This window comes from Peromyscus leucopus, chromosome 3 (assembly GCF_004664715.2).
Source record: "Peromyscus leucopus breed LL Stock chromosome 3, UCI_PerLeu_2.1, whole genome shotgun sequence".
Lineage (NCBI taxonomy): Eukaryota > Metazoa > Chordata > Mammalia > Rodentia > Cricetidae > Peromyscus > Peromyscus leucopus.
Genome location: NC_051065.1, coordinates 110,343,612 through 110,359,014, shown reverse-complemented (window position 1 = coordinate 110,359,014; position 15,403 = coordinate 110,343,612). Strand labels below are relative to the sequence as shown.

At 43.3% G+C, this 15,403-nt stretch overlaps 1 pseudogene; it reads left to right on the top strand.

Moving 5' to 3' along the window:
• LOC114681918 overlaps window positions 1–10,570 on the top strand; it is a 53,294-nt pseudogene extending 42,724 nt beyond the window's left edge.
• The last annotated feature ends 4,833 nt before the right edge of the window (window positions 10,571–15,403 follow it).

Below are 15,403 nucleotides of genomic sequence, written 5' to 3'. Positions count from 1 at the left end.
AACTATCCCTTCACACTTGTTAAACTGGATAGTACGAAGATAACATTTAAATGCTGATGAGAATGTGTAGGGAAGGGTTAGCAAGACAGCTCAGTGGCTAAAGGCCTTTGCTGCCAAGCCTAACAGCCTGAGTTTGATCCCTAGGATCCACACAGTACAAGGCAAGAGCCAACGCCCACAATGTGTCCTCTGCCCTACAAACGGGAGCTGTGTCACCTGCCTCATCTCCGTGGTGTTATTCATCAGGCAGAAATGTCATATCCCAAAAGAGCCCCCGACAACCTACCAGAAGCTTCAGCAAGTCCCAGATGTCCATGCCTGGGGCTCTGTGGATGAGGATAATTCTCTTCTAAATGTAGTTAGAGTTTTTCTGCCTGGCCCACAGTCAGGACAAATCTCTGTCACCCGCCAGTCCCACAGCCGCTCAGACCCAACCAGGTAAACACAGAGACTTATATTGCATACAAACTGTATGGTCATGGCAGGCTTCTTGCTAACTGTTCTTATAGCTTAAATTAATCAATTTCCATAAATCTATACCTTGCTATGTGGCTCATGGCTTACCGGCATCTTCACATGCTGCTTGTCCTGGCTGCGGCTGGCAGTGACTCCTTCCGTCTTCCTGTTCTTTCTTTTCTCCTCTCTGTTAGTCCTGCCTATACTTCCTGCCTAGCCACTGGCCAATCAGTGTTTTATTTATTGACCAATCAGAGTAATTTGACATACAGACCATCCCACAGCACTTCCCCTTTTCTTTTTTTCTTTTTTAAAGAGGAAGGTTTTAACTTTTACACATCTAAAACTTTATTTTGTTTTTATAGTCATGTGTATGTGTGAGCATATGCCACATGTGCCCTGGTGCCCAAGGAGGCCAGAAGACAGCATCAGATCTCCTGGAACTAGAGTCATGGGTGATTGTCAACTGATCACAACAGTGCTGGAAACTGAACTCTGGTCCTCTGGAAAAGCAAAAGTGCCCTTAACTGCAGAGTCCCAAGGATGACTCTTGCAGTGTATGTTCACCCCTTGTTGGTTACTATAACAAAATACCTGAGGAAGGTTAAATTACCCTTCCAAACAAGGTGTTTTTCTTCTTTCTGCCCTAATTTCTGTCTTCTCACTTTGTATTGAAGGCTGTCGGAGGCTTGGCCCTTCCTGTTGGATCTCACTGTGCTGCTGTGTAGACATTCTATCAACCAGCTAGGAGGAGCGGACGTTTGCTTGGAGCAGCGAAAGGTTCCACCTATGTTAGGTGACTTGTGCTGGCAATGCAAGGAATGAGTGGAACAGTAATTTTGAAAAGTGACATGGAAGTTCCTCAAGAAATAAAAATAGAACTGTCATATGGTCCAAGAAGCTTACTTTGGGGTCTATACCAAAAGGAAATGAAATCAGAATGTCAAGTCGATGTGTGTCCTGATGTGTTCACCATAGCTGTATGGCCAGTCACCATCTTTAACTTGATGCAACTTAGAATCACCACAGAAATACACCTCTGGTCCTGTCTGTGAGGGGCCTTCTAAATAGGGTTAAGTGGGGTGGGAAGACCACCCTAACTGTGAGCAACACCATTACAAGAACTGGGGTTCTGGACTCAATCATTTTTGTTTTGTTCTGTTTTTTGAGAGAGTGTTTCTCTGCATAGAGCTGGCTGCCCTGGAACTCACTCTGTATACCAGGCTGACCTCAAACTCAGTGATCCCAAGTGCTGAGATTAAAGGCGAGGGCCACCATGCCCAGCTTCTATCTGCTTCGTGACAGCAGAGGCAATCGCAACCAGCTGCCTCCTCTTTCTGCTGCTGTGAATGCACTGTCATGAAGGACTGTTTCCCTTGAACTGTGAACCAAAATAAACCCTGTCTTCCACGACTTGATTTTGACAGGGATTTCATCCCAGCAATGAGAAAAGTCATGATTACATTAGCCAAGGAAGAGAATTACAGTTGCCTGTAAAGGGATGAGTGAGAAGATTTTAAGATGCAACATGCATGAACACTGAAATAGAACCTGGCCTTTACAGACAGAGTGTGAGTCAGCATGATGGCTCAGCAGGTAAAGGTGCTTGCTGCCAATCTGACAGTCTTTATTTGATCACCAGAACACACAGGTAAAAGGCCGCCTGCACCTTGTTCTCGGCCCTCCACACTCAAGCTATGATATGCACATACACATGCATGCATGTGCACACACAAGGAAAGAAAGAAAGAAAGAAAGAAAGAAAGAAAGAAAGAAAGAAAGAAAGAAAGAAAGAAAGAAAGGAAGGAAGGAAGGAAGGAAGGAAGGAAGGAAGGAAGGAAGGAAGGAAGGTTAAGCAGAATATCTTGCTAGCCACATCCATCTAGACCTAGACACTCCAAAGGCTGAGATGGGGGGAAGGCTTGAACCTAGGGGTGCAAGACCAGATTAAACCAGATAGTGAGGTGCTATTTTAAAAAAAAAGGAGGCAGGAAATCATGTCATGTGTAAAATGTGAACAAATCTAAAGGACACTGTGTGGAATGAAATAACCCAGGGACAGATACACATGTGGGGTCTACAAAAATCAAGCTCAGGAAAGTGGAGAGCAGAAAGAAGGTTATCTGTACACTATAAGTGTTCCCTCCTTGGACTAGAGATACCAAGAGAAGTAGGTTGTCCTGTTGTGCCTGGGTGAGCATCCCAAGTGACATACAAGTGAGAAGAGAGATGTGACTCACAAGAAGAAGAAGAAGGGCCATGCGACTCTGGAAGCAGAGAAAGAGAAGCGGTTATGGTGTGGTTTCATTTTATAGCCATGATAGAAAAATGAATCCAGAATAGACAACTAAACAAATGGGATTGAATGACTGAATGGATACACAAGGATGAAGGAAGGAAATAGATATCTAAGGGAACCAGAATGTCTAGGTTAGATGATGATAGAACCAGGAAAGGGAGGAGGTAAGAAACACAGTGAGTCCTCCGAGTCGTTTGTGAAATGAACAGTCAAAATGGTCAGCAGAGAGCCTGACATGCTCACCTGGAGTGCTGCTGCTGTCCCTGCATCTGCTGGTTGGGAGAGCTAAAGAAAGTAATAAAGGTAGAAACCTGGCCTGGGAGGTATTCAGCAAATGTCAGAGGAGACAGCCCCACGCCTACATCCTTCATCCTTCATATATCTCAGGCAAGGCATGTCATGAGACTGCCTATCTTAGTTACAGTTTTTTTTTCTTTCCTTTTATAGAAAACTCATTTTCCCCCTCATATGATGTATCCTGATTGTAGTTTTTCCACCTGCTACTCCTCTGAGTTTCTCACCCCATCCCCTCCCATGTGGATCCACCCCCTTTCTGTCTCTCATTAGAAAACAAACAGGCTTCTGCAGGACAATAATAAAATAAAACAAAACAAAACAAAACAAAAGCTACTATATTGGAATTGGCCAAAACATACAAACAGAAGGAACAGAACCCAAAAGAAGGTACAAGAACAGAGAACAGAATCCAAAAGAAGGTACAAGAAAAAGAGACACACTCATTTGCACACTCAGGATCCTATAAAAACACTCAAACTGGAAGCCATAATATACACCCAAAGAACCTGCAGGATAAAAAAGAGAGAAGAACAAATATGATTTTCATTTGCAAGTGGTTATCAATTGGAGATTACTTCTGGATTAGGGGTGGTGGGATGTGTCCACTTCCTTTTATAATTCTAGGAACCCATCTGGTGCAGACCCATGCAGGTCCGATGCATGCTGCCTCAGTCTCTGTGAGTTTATGTGTGTGTTGATCATGATGATTTAGAGGGCCTTGTTTTCTTGGTGCCCTTCATTCCCTCTGGCTCTTACACTTTCTCCACCTCCTCTTCCAAGGTGTTCTTTGAACCTTGAGGGGAGGAATTTGATGGACACATCTCATTTAGGACTGAGTATTCCAAGGTCTCTTCCTCTCTGCATAATGTCTGGCTGTGTGTCTCTGTATTTGTTCCTATGTGCTGCAGAAGGTATGAAGGCCCACAGAGGTCTTTTAGTAAGATCTGAGCTTGCTTCACCCAGCAGGGCTGCATTAAGAGATGGCTTGATCACATGCGTGGTTGCCAAGTGATTGGAGGGGTCTGCACTTGGATGAGCTAGGGGGAGGTCTTTTGCCCCATTCCTTGGCATTCCTATAAAAAGCCCTTTAGAAGAGACAGAAGGGGCCGGTGGATATTGATCCAGGCCCTCCCAAGGCTATCCTGTGTTTCTGTCTGTTTCTCTCCCCCACTACATTTCTAACTAATGTTTCTTATCCCTCTCTCCTCAAGAGTACCCTGGGGGGGGGGGTGGGAGTGGGTCTCCCACAAGAAGGAAGTTTCTCTGATGATGGCTGAGCCAGGCACTAATCTATGAGTACAGCAGAATGTCTTAGGAGTAATTTTATAGCTACTTTTTTTTTTTTAGAATAGTTTTCCCCTAGGTCCCTGGGCTATCTAGTCTCTGGTCACCCAAGCAATGTTGGATATGGGTTCCATCTCATGGAGTGGGCTCTAAGTCAGATCAGATATTCATTGGTTACTTCCGCAAGCTTTGTGCCACACATGGCACTAGCATAGTCTTTCAGGCAGGACACTGTTGCAGATCAAAGGGTTTGTGGCTGGGTTGGTGTTTATGTTTCTCCTTCGCTAGCATGCAAAGTACCTTCCTCTACCAAAGACACTAGAACGTAGGGATGCGGGCTCGATGGAGGCCCCAGTTCAAGTCCACGTTCAATGAGTTGTGTAGATGTGTGTGTTCTATTGCTGTGAAGAGACACCACGACCAAAGTAACTCTTCTGAAATGAAGCATTTAACTGGGGGCTGGCTTACAGTTTCAGAGGCCAGTCAGTTATCATCATGGTGGGAAGCAGACAGGCTTGACACTGGAACAGTAGATGAGAGCTTTTGTGATGATATTTTGTTGTACTTTCATAAAACTTGCCTGAAGATCAGAGGACAGAGCCAGCCACAGAGTTAGCACACCTTTAATCCTAGCACTCAGGAGGCAGAGATCCGTCTGGATCTCTGTAAGTTCAAAACCACCCTGGACTATACAAGATTAATCCAGTTTAAAAGAGAAACAGCCAGGCAGTTGTGGCACATACCTTTAATTCCAGCATTGGGATCACATACCTTTAATCCCAGTACTTGGGAGTCACACACCTTTAATCTCAGAAGGTTGAGACAGGAAGTGATATGGCTGGGCAAAGAAAGGAATATAAGGCAGAAGGAGACAGTCCTTTTTGGCTGAGGACTCAGAGGCATTCAGTCTCAGGATTTGTAGAGTTTGCGAGGTAAGAAGTGGCTGAGGCTTGATCCTTTGTCTCTCTGATCTCTCAGCACTTACCTCAATGTCTGGCTCTGGGTTTTTATTTTAAGACCATTTAGTATTTGTGCAACAAACTTTACATTCTGATCATCAAGCAGCAGGTAGAAAGAGGGATGCTGGGCCTGATGTGGCCTTTTGAAACCTCAAAGGCCACTCTCAGTGACACACCTCCTCCAACAGGGACACACCTCCTAATCCTTCCCAATAGTTCATCAACTATGGAGTAAGCATGCAAATATATGAGCCATCTCATTCAAACCACCTCACTGGCCTTTACCCCTGTCTTGTACCAGTTTATTTAGTAGAAGACAAAGTAATAAATAGAGGTGTCTCTAAAACAGACTTTAATGCCAGCTAAAGCTTAAGTGGAAGGAAGATCTAGGGATAAGAAAAAGTGAATCTCAGGGCTGGAGAGATGGTTCAGAGTTGAAGAGTACTTGCTGTTCTCTCAAAGGATCTGAGTTCAATTCCCAGGACTCATGTTAGGATGCTCAGAACACCTGTATCCAATGTCTTCTGTCTTCCAAGGGCACTACGCACATCCATGCAAATACACTCAGTGATATATATGCATAAACAAAATAAATCTTTTTTTAAGTGCTTCTATTGATGTAGAAGATATAGGTTCCCTTGGCAAGTCGATATTTTCTAATTGAGTAAACCTCATTATGTGGGACACAGGCTCAGCCAGAGTTTATCTTGTCCCTTTTTAAAGGAGAATGAGTTTGGAAACAAATGATGAGCTTGGCAAGATTTCCAAAGGGAGTGTTTAAACCACTCAAAAAAGCAAACTGCAGTTAATCACCTTCAAACACTCCAGAAGCTGGTTTGGATCCAGCTGATATGTGAATTGTAGACTTTTTCGTAATTAAAGAAGTCTCAGGGTAGAACAGGGAATCATTGTGTAGCCTTGTTATATTTCCTGAAAATGATGAAACTATTTCCTTCCAAACATTTCATCTTTTCTACCTTATTCTAATTTTCACTGGCTGTTTTCTGTTGAGGAGTTAGAACACAAAAGTTTTTTTTTAAGATTTTAAAAAAATATTATGTATTTTTATGTGTATGTGTGGTCATAAGTGTAAATCTGTGTACCACATGCATGCAAGTGTCCCCAGAGTCCTCAAGAGGGTGTCAGATCTTCTGGACTGGAGTTACAGGTAGTTATGAGTAGCCAATGTGAGTGCTGGGAACAGAACCTTGGTCTCTGCAAGCGCAGCAAGTGCTATTAACTACTAAGCCATCTCCCCAACCTCACAATAAAGGCTTTGAAGGATCTTAGCCTCTGTGGCTTTTCCAAAACCACCTGTCCTTGTCACAACAGGGTCGGACCTCAGGACACTCCGTGTCCCTAAACTGTTCACTCTCAGACCCTCCCAACACAATCCATGTACCTGTTTTCACCTTTGAAATTCTAAACCTGGCTCTGTTACCACATACCTAGACTTCTGCAATAGCTCCTTCTCTGGTTTCCTGAATACTACCCAAACCCTTCCAAAGCACCTCCTGACCCATGCAAGCAAGATTTACCCAGAACAAAGGCTAGCCCATGGAGTCAGGTGGAATGGGATCAGGAGCTTTGTGGCTGCCTTGGCTCATCTGTAATCTTTTCTAGGCTCACTATCTTAATCTACTAAAGCAGATTATACCAGTGACTGGCCCTGAGGTTTGAGGTCAGAATTAGGTGAGGATGAAATACCTTCTGACATACCTACAAATAACAACTGCTCCTTCAGTCAATAGGCATGGCTATTGCACCAGCTGGCATGTCCACCAGCCATGAGGCAGGACAATCTCACCCCATTTATTATAAACATACACTTGTTTACTAGACAACAATTGTTCACCTGTTTATATAAGTAAAATAGAAAAGGGGACTTCTAATATCGTGATTTGTTTTGAGGCAAACAACACTGAGTACATATACATATATATATATATAATTTAAATGAAGTCAATTATATTTAGAAACAGTGAATCACAGATATAAAAGAAACATATGAGGCTGGGGGTGTAACTGAGTGGGTAAAATTACTTGCCTGCCTAGCATACAAGATGCCCTGGCATTGAGTGGTGGTGGCACATGCCTTTAATCCCAGCACTTGGAGGGTAAAGGCAGGCAGATTTCTGTGAATTCAAGGCCGTCCTGATCTACCACATGAGAAAACCTGGAGGAGGAGGAGGAGGAGGAGGAGGAGGAGGAGGAGGAGGAGATGGAGGTGGTTGAGGAGAAACATGGAAATAAACTTCAGTAATAAGTACAGTTGCCTATTAAGCATAGAGAAGAACACTTCCTCAGAATATAAAGTGGAAATGTAATCCTTAGCTGACTTAGCATAAAGAATGAAAAGTCCAAAAACAATGTCACTCGAGAAAATCCATGTAGCGTCCTGAAACAGAGACTGTGTGCACTACCATGTCCCTTCTTTTCTCTCGGGAGCTCCTCTTATCACTCAAAGTACCTGGAGAGCAGTCACTGGAAAGCACATTCTCTCCAGCCATGTTTTGCCAGGAAAGCTCATTAGCTCCATGTGAGAGAAGCCCTCTCTAAAGTAATGAAAATGATATTTTAAAATGAAACACCATTTTATTATTTTTAAAGGGCCCAGAACTGGAGTTAGAATTTTAAGAGGGTTCGGAGGCCTAAAGAGACAGTAATGGCCCCTTTCCACATCTCCCTTGTATTTCAAAACAAAAACAACCTTAAAAGAAATGAAAAGAAGATGAGCATCCCATCATTCATTTTCTTGGTATAGCATACATTTCATTATTTTTTTTGTGTGTGTGTCTGTGTAGACACATTCCTGCTTGTGTCCATGAACATGTACATATGTCCATGTGTGGAGGCCAGAGGTCCATGATGCGTGTCTTCCTCAGTCACTGCCCACTTTATCTTTGGGACTCCATTTCCCACTGTATGTGGAGCGCAACAATTCAGCTAGACTTGCTGACCAATAAGTCTCAAGGATCCTCCTTGTCCTGCCTTGTCAGTGCTGGGATTACAGGAACACACTGCTGTGCCTGGCATTTCTTTACATAAGTGCAGAAAATCCAAACTCAGGTCCTCATTCTTGCATGGCAAGCACTTTACCAAGTCCCCAGCCCCACCTGTGTATGTGGGGGGGGGGGTGGGGGGGTGTTGCTTTGCTGTTTCCAAAGCACACGTTTAGTCTGCCTGCCAGGGTGCGGGGCAATAGGCACCAATATACATCAAATGAACCTGGCAGAGAGTGATCCAGCAAGAGTAGAACTTAGAGATCTGTGTTCAGATCCCACCTGACTTTGGGCTAGTGACTTCTCTCTAAGCATCCATTACATTGTCTGTGGTTGGAAGATGGTTGAGGAAGGATGAAAGCAAAGTAAACAAAAACAGTCTCTGTTCTCTAAATGATAACCGCAGTAAACACTTTCCCGCCATTAACTCATTGCTTTTTATAAGCAAAAGGTGCCCAAGCAAGGCACCGATGATTTCCTTAAGTAGACTGACAGCACACCCTTTTTTTTTTTTTTTTGGTTTTTCGAGACAGGGTTTCTCTGTGTAGCTTTGTGCCTTTCCTGAACTCACTTGGTAGCCCAGCTGCCTCGAACTCACAGAGATCCGCCTGGCTCTGCCTCCCGAGTGACAGCACACCCTTTAAAATGTCTACTTTCAGCTGGGCGGTGGTGGCGCACGCCTTTAATCCCAGCACTTGGGAGGCAGAGCCAGGCGATCTCTGTGAGTTCGAGGCCAGCCTGGCTACCAAGTGAGTTCCAGAAAGGCGCAAAGCTACGCAGAGAAACCCTGTCTCGAAAAAACAAAAACCAAAAAAAAAAAAAAAAAAAAAATTCTACTTTCTCAAAATGGGTGTAGAATGTTTAGATGATGGAGAACTTATCAAGAACCCCACAATTTCAGCTCAGCAGAACCTAAGCAAGCCATTGTATCCCACAGTGTGGAGAGAAGGAAGGAACAGCAAAAGAAAGAAAATGAAAAGCACTGACCTAAAGAAAAAAGGCAGAACACTCGGTGAGTGTTAAGGTTTGGGGGGGGTGGGGGCGGATAAACCAAATGCTCTTTGCAGGAGTCTCCCTGATGTCTGCTGGGAAATCCTACTTTTCTGGAAAAGGCAGGCTTTCAACAACTGCGTAATTACTTCCCGTCTTATAATTACAGTGAATGTGATTAAAAGACAGAAGAAAAAGAAAGGGGTGGCTGCCATTTAGACTGGCATGTGATCCTCTTCCACCTGGCACACTGTGCTTGGTGAAGGAAGGCTGCACTGAGGACTTTCACTAGGCACTAGGCCTGTATGCCAGGCACTGCTTTAATGGGGAAGTTGGAGTGAAAAAAATCAGGCCATTTTGGGATCCCGATCCCTAGGGCTGCCTTCAACTCTGGCAATATGAATATTGTTGCTGTTAATGACCCCTTCATTGACCTCAACTACGTAGTTTACATGAGTCCAGTATAAGTTTCACAGCACAGTTATGGCTGAGCATGGGAACCTTGTTATCAATGGGAAGGCCATCTCCATCCTCCAGGAGTGAGATCCAGCCAACATCAAATGGGGTGATGCTGGTGCTGAGTGTGTTTTGGAGTCTCCTGATGTCACCTCCACCATGGAGAAGGCCAGGGCCCACTCGAAAGGTGAAGCCAAAAGTTTCGTTATCTCTGCCCCCTCTGCTGATGCCACCATGCTGGTGACGAGTGTGAACTGTGAGAAGTATGACAGCTTACTCCAGATTGCCAGTAATGCCTCTTGCACCACTAACTGCTTAGCCTCTCTGGCCAAGGTTATCCATAACAACTTTGGCACTGTGGAGAGACTCATGATCAAAGAAGACTGTGAATGACCCCTCTGGGAAGCTGTGGTACGATGGCCATGAGGATACCCAAAACATCATCTCTATATCCACGGGCTCTTCCAAGGCTGTGGACAAGGTCATCCCAGAGCTGAATAGGAAACTCACTGGATGGCCTTCCATACCCTACCCTAAGTGTGTCCTTCATGGATTTGACATGCTGCCTAGAGAAAGCTGTCCAGTACAATGGCATCAAGAAGACGGTAAAGCAGGCATAAGGGGCCCCCTCAAGGGTGTCCTGGAAATATGGGGACCAGGTTGTCTCCTGCAACTTTCGCAGCAATACCCACTCTTCCACCTTTGATGTTGGGGCTGACATTGCTCTCAATGACAACTTTGTAAAGCTCATTTCCTGGTATGGCAGTGAACATGACTACAGCAACAGGGTGGTAGACCTCATGGGCTACACAGCCTCTAAGAAATAAGAAGCTCTGGACCTCTCAGCCTAGCAAGAACAGAGAGGATGAAAGAGGCCCTTGACTGCTGAGGAGGCCCTATCCCAACTCAGCTCCTGGTGCTGAGCATCTGGACCTCACAGCTTCCATCCCAGATACCTAGAAGAAGGGGGAGGGGCTTGGGGAACCCCACTGTCTTGAGTATCATCAATAAAGTTCATTGTTCTTGCCCTCTCAAAGGAATGAGCCAGTGTTCTTCCAGATGTCATTATTATAAAATATAAAGAAAGGCATTGATCAAAATTGAAGAAGACAGTCACAATGCAATATCTGATTTTGATCTGAATCCTGTACTAAAAAAAAATTAATAAAAGTCCTTATTGAATCAGTTGACAAAACTGGCATGTGGACAGTAGATTCAATAAAAGTATTGATCGATACTTACTTACCTTCAGTAGGTAAGTGCAGTGTGGTTACATACAAGGATACCCATGTTCTCAGAGAACACAAAGGGCTGATAGGTAATGCTCCATAGTGAATACAACTCAGTCACCAACAGGAATAAATTTTTATACATGAAGAATGGATAGACAAAATGGCACTAATTGGTGAATTCAATTCATGGGTACGTGGGAGTTTTTGTGCTGATGATTTTTCTTGATACTTGAAATGATTTGTGAACCAATGTTTAAAAACTGTATAAGACCGAAAAAATGCAGGATCCCTCCCTGGCAGCACAAAGGTGGGAATGAAAATTTCAAGCACGTACTGTGCAGCTGGGGATCATCAAGAGTGATGTCCTGTTGTGACCAGATATTAAAAGTTTGATCAGCCCTGGTGAACTTCCATGGATTTGAGCAATAAAATGAAACATTCTCCCAGATTAAGATTTTTATTATCATTCCTCTGAGAATGTATAGCTGGTCAGATATTCTTTATTTTGGCTCCAGGTCACCTACAACTTCAGAATGCATTCTGAAGCCCATTTATCTCTTGGTTCATCCAAATATTAAAAATGGAATTAAAATATGACATATAACTGAACACGTTTTTTTTCTCTTGAAACTTCTCGAATATATTTCCACTCATCATTAGAGAATTTTTATTTGAAATCCAAAAGTCCCTAATGACTTAGTCTCTCAACAGCCCCAACATAACTTTCCCCTAATTTAAGTTTTTCTTGTTTTACAATGTGATTTATTTGCCAACTGATACATAGCTCAGGAGGTGACTGATACCAGCTATGACTGGGGAGTCTGGGAGAAATGATTTTATATAGACTAAGTTATGAATGAAGAAAAATATTCTTACCTCAGAGGGGATGATGAAAGAGAGAATTATCATTTGTACAATGTCTCAAGGTCTTTTGATGAAAGGGTCCATTCAGGTCTACAAGTCATTTTTTTATGATGGGCTCTGTCACAATGTCTTGACAGTACATGGAGTGCAATCATCTTAGGATATTTTCTCAGAAGCTGATGAAGGTGGGTGTCTCCTTTGACCAAATGAAGAAACACATTTCCTGGCCCTCAGCCACAAATACGGGACCTGTCAATAAAATTAAACATAAGAAAATCCATAGCCTGAGCACGGTGGTCCACACCTGTAATCCCATCATCTGGGAAGCTGAGGCAGGAAGATGACGGGTTCTGGGATGGACTGGGCTATATAGTGACACCTCTGCCATCACGCCTTCCCCAACTTCGAACTGCCATCCAAGACAAACCCTTGCTGCCATAAGCTGCTTTCATCAGGAACTTTGTCCCGGTGACAGGAACAGCGTCTGAAACAACAAACTACTCTTGCCTTGGTTTATTTGACTAGTTTGTGGCCAAATATAAATTCAATTTATTGGGCATCTATCCAGTGTTCAACACGTAGAGAAAATTGATAGACAGACTGATCTCACCAATGAAGTTTAGAGTCCAGTGGAGGAGAAAAACAGGATATATATATTTCCACATCTATTTCTTCCATATGTGTATTTCATATATATATACATATATATGCTTGATAAAGAGCATGAACAGAAAGTAAAGAGAAGAGATATGGGGCTGGTGAGATAACTCAGTGATTAAGAGACCTTGCAGCTCTTCCAAAGGACCTGAGTTCAATTCCCAGATCACAGCTGCCTATAACTAGCTCCAAGGGATTCAATGTCTTCCTTGAGCACCCATACACATATTTGCATACACTCACACCTCACACTGATAGGCACATGTATATGTGAATGAAAATGGAAAATAAAATATTTTTAAATTTTTCTTTAAAGAAAGGCATGTTGAAGTCCCAGATTCTAAGGGTGTGGCTGATGTAAGTTAACTTTTTAATAGCTCTTTCTAGGTTTGGTTGTAACGATTGTGATCACGGATTTCCTTATAGGTAAAGTATTTTAATAATGTACCACTTTGTCAGGAACAGCGCATCTGGGCCACAGATGAGTCCAAACTCATTTCCCTAGCAATGCCTCTAACATCTTAGGCTTTAATATTGTGGGGATTATGTGACGGAATGAAATGTTACAACTATAAAAACACTGCAGGGCCTCGGGGAATTGCTCATTGGGTAAAGTGCTTGTCATGGAACGCGAACACCTGAATGCAGATCCCTGGCACTCATGTAAAAGCCAGGTGCAATGGCACACATCTGTAACCCCAGCCACGGTGTCAGAGGGGACAGGCAGAGCCTTTCCTACTGAGTTTGCAGACCAGTCAGTCAGTCTACTTAACTGGTTAGCTCCATTTCCCCTCAGTACTAGGAACTGGACCTAAGACCTCATGTATTCGAGGCAGGTGCTCTACCACTAAGCTAAAGTCCCAGCCCTTAGCTGTGGTTCAGTGATATACCCGTTCTCAAAAAAATTATGTGGAGAGTGATAGAGGAAGACATATGTCGACCTCTGGCCTTCACAGATAACCTGTGCGCGCGCGCGCACGCGCACACACACACACACACACACATACATACACACACACACACACATATACACACACATACACACACACACATCCCACACACACATACACACACATACCCACACATACCCACACACCATACCACACACACACACATACATACACACCCAGACATACCTACACCACACACACACACACACACACACACACACACACACACACCCTACTACAAATGATAACCCAACACTAGTTCTTCCATATTTGGCAATTAAAGAAAAATAAAAACGAGGAAATTAAGCGTTTTTTAAAGTACAAAATAAGCAATGTTATAATTAATGAATTAAGGAACAAACTACAGGACTCATTACCACTCCTATGGTAGGTAACATGTAGTTATTTACTGAATTCTGTCTATATGAAATAAGGGCTCAGTAATAGTGTTCTATTTTGGGGGGCTCCTATTGCCTGTTTTCCTTATATATATTCAATTGTCTAACTGGGTAATGGCCCCTTCTGATACAGGTCCCAAACTAAGTATCTATAGAGGTAACAATAGAAACATGGTAACCAGTATCTGTTTAATGTTAGTTCTTAATAACCACTGAAGACTACACTTATCAGCCCCATTGCCAGTTCTCAGGAGAACGCATAACATGAAGCCCTGGATGGAAGGATAAGTACCCTATATTCCCTCACAATAAGTATATGAAATATTCCTTTACACTGTGTGAATATATGTCAATGTGATTGGTTTAATAAAGAAGCTGACTGGCCAATGGCTGGACAGGCTAAGGTTGGGGGGAGAGCCAAATAGAGAATGCTGGGAAGAAGAAGGGTAGAATCAGGGGTGTAGTGAGCCAACGCAGAGAGAAGCAAGATGGACAAAAAGGTACCAAGCCATGTGGCAAAGCACAGATAAAAATATGGGTTCAGCCGAGTGGTGGTGGTGGTGGTGGTGGCGGCGGTGGCGGCGGCGGCGCAGCAGCAGCGGCGGCAGCAGCAGCAGCAGCAGCAGCAGCAGCGCACACCTTTAATCCCATCACTTGGGAGGCAGAGGCAGGTGGATGTTTGTGAGTTCGAGGCCAGCCTGGTCTATAGAGCGAGCTCCAGGAAAGGCACAAAGCTACACAGAGAAACCCTGTCTGGAAAAACAATATATATATATTATATTATATATATATATATGGGTTCATTGAAAATGTAAGAGTTAGCTAGTAACAAGCCTGAGCTATTGGCTGAGCATTTATTATTAATATTAAGCCTCTGTGTGGTTACTTGGCAGCGGCTTGCAGGACAGAAACTTCCACATACATAAGTACATGCTGAATAAACTAATAGATAGTTCAGTAAAAAAGGAAAAGGAATCCATATACATGGAGGATCAAAGAGAGTTACATGCCAAAACCAAACCAATTACAACAAAAAGGGTTTGAATCCTCCAAGTGCCTCAAATGCAAAGTTTTGGTTCAACTGTCTTTATTTACATATGCTGTTGTTTAGAGCATGTCACACAACTGTCAAACAAAGCAGCAGATATAAAAACATTTGGGGCAGTTTTGCATGAGGTAGTTCAAGGTTCCAGCCTAAAGAGCTCTCTGCAGGAGATTGGCTAAATTCGTTGAAGAACTGAAAAATAAAACAAAAGAAAAAACAAGAAAACCTGCAATCATTTGCAGGTGTTTGCTGCTGCTGCTGCTGCTATTGTTTGCTGTTGCTGCTGCTGCTATTGCTGTTGCTGCTGCCTTTCACTGATTAAATAAACTTAGCAGCTCATCCTTTCCCATATTATTGGGAAAATAATCTCAGTGCCCCACAAAAGAACACACACACACACAAAGCAATTTGACATGGTGATTTCTTTTGGCAAAAAGGGTACCACAGAACCCAGACCAGGCTAGCAAAGGCTCTCAGACAAAATGTCCTCTGCCTTTTAACCCTGGTGACTACA